Here is a 5,479-nt window from a genome sequence, read left to right on the forward strand (position 1 = left end):
GGATGGGGAGAGCTGTGTGTGGCTGATTCCTGCCTTCCCACCTGGATTCCCACCTGGGTTCCTGCCTCGCTGCTCTGCCAATCAGTGGTGTAAATAGCTCTGCTTGACACTCTCCTTCCTCCGTCCTTCTCTGGGGCAGCGTGGGGAGACCAGGACCTCCCACCCTGAGCATCTGGAGCACCTTCGGCTGAAGCACAGGTTGTAACGGGTCACTGGTGGCTTTGGAGAGCTCTGGGGACCCTGTGGTGATCATCCCTCAGCACAGTCCTTGTCCTCCTCCTGGAGGAACAGGTCACTGACAGAGTTTGAAGAGCTCTCTGGACCTTGTGGTGATCCTCTTGGAGTCACAGATCACTAGAGGGTTTGGAGACCTCTGTGGTCCCCATGGTGACCCTTTTCCAGCACAGTCCTTGTTCTGAGTGACCCCTGAGAAGTGAAGTAGAACCACTTTGCTGAACGGAGATGATCATTTGCTTCACCCTAAACCAAGAGTGACCTCCTTGAGGAGCACCAACCCTGGGTCCAGCAGCAGTGAAACCTCCAAGAAGCTCTGAAATGCTCTCCCTGCATCACATGTTACAACCTCCAAAGGTCTGATCTGCACCTCAAGGTCTTCTCCAGCCCCTTCTGTTTCCTCAGGCACTGTGGGAAAGGTTTTTGCTTTGTGTGTAGATGATTTCTAACTCCTTATCCTCGTGGCTTCAACCCCCTCACCCCCAGGCCAAACACCTGGAATGGTCCAATAAAGAGCATTTGTCATTTTTAAAACCTCTTGGATTTTGGCTTTTCTTCTCTGCTGCTTCTGGGGGTTGATGTGGGTCATGTCCAGGGAGAAAGAGGAAGAGTCATCTCATTGCCTGGAGAGGAGAAGGTTGTGTGGAGACCTCCAAGGAGCTGCAGGAGCGCCAGGGAAGCGGCAGAGGGACTTGGGGAGGAGCTGCAGGGACAGGACGAGGAGGAATGGGGAGAAATGGAGAGAGGGAAAGTTAGAGGAGATCTTAGGGAGAAGTTTTTCCCTGGGAGGGTGGTGAGACACTGGCACAGGTTGGCCCAGGGAGGTTGTGGTTGCCCCAAGGTGGTTGTGGTTGCCCCAAGGAGGCTGTGGATGCCCCAAGGAGGTTGAGGATGCCCCAAGGAGGTTGAGGATGTCCCAGAGAAGCTGTAGATGCCCCAGGGACACCTCCCACCAGAGCAGGTTGCTCAAGGCTTTATCCAATGTGGCTTCGAACACTTTGGACAACCTATGCCAGTGTCTCCAGGCTCAACAGCCCCAGCTCCCTCAGCCTGTCCTCAGAGGGAAGATGCTCCAATCCTCTTACCAACTCCTCTGGCCTCCTCTGGCCTTGCTCCAGCAGTTCCATGTCCTTCTCACGCTGAGGACACCAGAGCTGTGTGCAGCATTCCAGGTGGGGGTAGAGGAGGAGAATCACCTCCCTTGACCTGCTGCCCACACTCCTGTAGATCACAGTCTGGGCCTGGGTTGGTTTCTGGGCTGAGCTCACACTGAGCTCTGAGTGAACTTCTCATCCACCATCACTCCCAGGTCTCTCTCCTCATTGCTGCTCTCAGTCCCTCCCCACCCAACCTGGAGGTAAATTCCACCTCCCCGGGGAGGTTTCCATGACCTCCTGGATGGAGATTTCAGCCAAACTCCTGCACTGATCCCAAGCTCCCTCCTGTGGCTCCATGAGCATTCCCTGCCAGGACAGGCTGTGAATCCTGGACAGCCCCAAGGGCAGGATGACCCCAGAGCAAGGAATGAGGCCAGGACGGGAGGGAGAGGATGAGGAAGGACCCACAGCCCACTGAGGGTGCTGATCCCAACAGGATCCCACCAATCCACACCTCATCCCCTCCGAACTCCAACTGGGGGTGCAGCCCAGCAGAGAGAGGAGAGAGGGAGGTATCGACCACGGCAGAAGCTCCTCATGGGGGATGTGGTGGAGCAGCCACCCCAGGGAACCACCTTGGAGCTCCTGAGTCAGTGGGACACACACAGCACCTGGTGTGGAGCTGCTTGAGCAGCAGCAAACCCAACCAGGTGTCTCCAGCAGGTGGGGACCCAGAGCAGAGGATCTGAGGAGCATGGAATGTTGGAGTCATGGAATCTTATGGGGGTTGGGATGGAGATTGGAGATCATCTAGTCCCAACATCCTGCCCTGGACAGGGACATCTCCCACCAGGGGAGGATGGTCAAGGCTTGGGACAACCTGGAATGGACAGTGACAGGGTTGGGGCATCAACAACCTCCTTGGGGCATCCACTGCCTCTTTGGAGCTACCACAACCTCCTTGGGGCATCCACATTCTCCTTAGGACATCCACAGCCTCCTTGGGTTATCCATAACCTCTCCCTGGGGAATCCACAAATTTCTTAGGGCATCCACAACCTCCTTGGACAACCTGTGCCAGTGTCCCACCATCCTCACAGGGGAAAAACCACCTAGGTTGAACTGGTTAATCTCAGAGGTCTTTTCCAAGCTGTGCTAATCCTTGTGAGGATCCAGGTTGTTCTCCAGGGAGGGACTGAGCCTCAGAGTGGAGCTGCAGCTCCTTGGGAGGGCAGAAGAGGCAGGAGCAGCTCCCAGGGCAGGATGGAGCTGAGAGATGTGGGATGTGCAGGCACAGAACTGCTCTGAGGTAATGGAATGTCCCAGCAACATCATTCCCAGGGCTGGGTGTTCTTTACTGGGAGAAGACATGGCCTGGGGCCATGGGGAGGGATGAGATCATGGAATGATGGAACAAGCAAGGTTGGAGGAGACCTCTAAGATCATCAACCCTGAACCTGTTACTGCTGCGACCCCCAAACCCTAACCAGATCCTCCAGGGCCACATCAGACACCTCTGAGACACCTCCAGGGCTAGTGGCTCCACCACCTCCCTGTGGAATCTCCCTGAGATGTGACAATACTGCTGTGATCACCTTCAGTTTAGGAAGATCTTGGTCTCCACGTGGAGCTTGGTGGAGATCACAGCTCAGCAGCTCTGCTGAGGGGTTGCAGACTTCTCAGAAGGTGTCAAAACACGATGTGGAGTATTTAGGTAGCACCAGAAGAGGATCAAGGAGGTCTCAGTCCATCCCAGCCCAAGGTCTGAGGGTCCTTGAAGATGCCACAAGGAGGGAATGAGCTCTCCCTGCTCTGCAACAACAACAACACTAATGAAGATGAAGTTCTTCCCAAACTTTGACTGCTTCAGTGTCTCACAAAACAATTAACTGGGGAAAGCAGGTCACACCTACACTTCAAAGCCACCCCATGGTTAGAGCTCTGTGGCCTCCAGGTACTGCTGGGAACAGGCTCAAAGCTCTGCAACACCCAACATGGGGCAACACAACTGGGAAAGCTCCGAGGAGCTCATCCCAGTTCATCCCTCAGGGGGTGAGATTCAGGGACACTCAGCTCCTTCTCAGGAGGTCTCAGAGGGGTTTGTGTTCCCCCCAGAGCACAGAGGAGCTGAGAGTTGAGTGCTCTCCCATGGAGGAACCTCAGAGTGACCAACAGCACTTGATTAACGTGGGATGAAATAGTAAATTAAGGCTGAAATGAGCTGGGTTTGAATTCAGCAGCTCAAGTCAAAGCCAAAGGCTTTAATTTAAGCAATTACCTTTAATTACAGCCCGGGCTTTACTGATAATTAAGCTGAGATTAAGGTGGCACAGGAGAACCAACGCGAAGGAGTCCTTGGTGTGCAAAGTTCTGGGTTTCTGCAAGCAAAAGCTCCTCAGAGTCACCTCCAGCAGGCTCAGCCCTGGCTGAGAAGGATCAGCCAGCAGCAGCTGAAGGATTCTGAGGGGGATTCTGGAAAAGAGCTAAGGAAAAGGTGTTGGAGATATTTCCTGCTCATTAAAACACAGAAAAATCACCCAGGGAGGTTGGAAGGGACCACAATGTTCATCTGGGCCAACCTCCCTCCTCAACTGCTCAGCGTTTCATCCAGGTGGGCCTGGAACGCTCCAGTGAGGGACAACCCATGAGCACAACTTCAGCTCCTCCAACCCAAGGCCTGGAGGTGCCTTTATTGCCCTGAGAGTGTCTGAACTCACTTCCTCATCTCAAAGGAGAGTGATTAGCTTGATATCCATACCAGGAACAGACTGAGCCAACTCCACACCCAAGTTTACAGCAGGCTGGAAAGTTTCTCCTGTCTCTTGGTCTGGGCCTTGGTCTTGTCCCCACAGCTCAGTGTGGGACTTGTACTCAGTGCTCAGTGTGATTGTCCCCACAGCTCAGTGTGGGACTCATCCCCTATGCTCGCCCTGGCACTTGTCCCCACAGCTCAGTGTGATTGTTCAAGCAGAGCCATCCTAGAGTGAATAGCTCAGTGTTTCATCCAGGTGGGCCTGGAACACTCCAGTGAGGGACAACCCATGAGCACAACTTCAGCTCCTCCAACCCAAGGCCTGGAGGTGCCTTTATTGCCCTGAGAGTGTCTGAACTCACTTCCTCATCTCAAAGGAGAGTGATTAGCTTGATATCCATACCAGGAACAGACTGAGCCAACTCCACACCCAAGTTTACAGCAGGCTGGAAAGTTTCTCCTGTCTCTTGGTCTGGGCCTTGGTCTTGTCCCCACAGCTCAGTGTGGGACTTGTACTCAGTGCTCAGTGTGATTGTCCCCACAGCTCAGTGTGGGACTTGTACTCACAGCTCAGTGTGATTGTCCCCACAGCTCAGTATGGGACTCATCCCCTCTGCTCACTCTGGGACTTTTCCCCACAGCTCAGTGTGATTGTCCCCACTGCTCAGTGTGGGACTCATCCCCTCTGCTCACCCTGGGACTTGTCCCCACAGCTCAGTGTGGGACTTGCACTGCCTTTCCCCCAAGGACCAGACCCTCCGTGCTGAGCAGGAGGGACAGGCAGAGCCCCTGGAGATGCCTTTCCACCCTCCCAGCACAAGGTGAGTAGCCCAAGTGGGTGAGTCAGCCAGGCTGAAACCCACCCAGCTCCTAACAGCTTGATGTGTCAGTACTTTCCCATCTCCCTCGGGCTCCTTTGGCATGTGAAACTTGCCTTTTTTTGGCCGAGGAGCCCACGGTTAATAACAGAGCGCGGAGGGAGCGATGAATGTGTCTCCACTCCAGGCTGGGCCAGGGCTGGAGGTGATGTGGCTCTCACTCATCCGGAAGGAATCCGAGAGGTAATTATGAAGGCAGGACTGGGAGCACTGGGAGCTGTAGCTACAGGTTTGGGGGATGGGGTGATGCGGAGGGGTCCCCACCCTGCTCTGTTGGGGAAACACAAAGTTTCCAGGGAACTCCTGCGGGAGTGTCTCCTGCAGCCCCAGGCACTGGTGCACTGAGCTCCTTCCTCCCCCACCAAGGGACAGTGCTGGAGCTCTCCCCCAGCTCCACAGCTTCTCCCCCTGCTCCAGCCCCAGGAGCTGTGGTTGGGTAGGTCCTGCTGGGTCAGAGCCCATCTGACCTGGCAGAGGCTCTTTGAGAGGCTGAGAAGGATCCAAAGGGTTTTCCTTTC

The sequence above is a fragment of the Acanthisitta chloris genome, unplaced genomic scaffold (genome assembly GCF_000695815.1).
Source record: "Acanthisitta chloris isolate BGI_N310 unplaced genomic scaffold, ASM69581v1 scaffold5224, whole genome shotgun sequence".
NCBI classification, from domain to species: Eukaryota; Metazoa; Chordata; class Aves; order Passeriformes; family Acanthisittidae; genus Acanthisitta; species Acanthisitta chloris.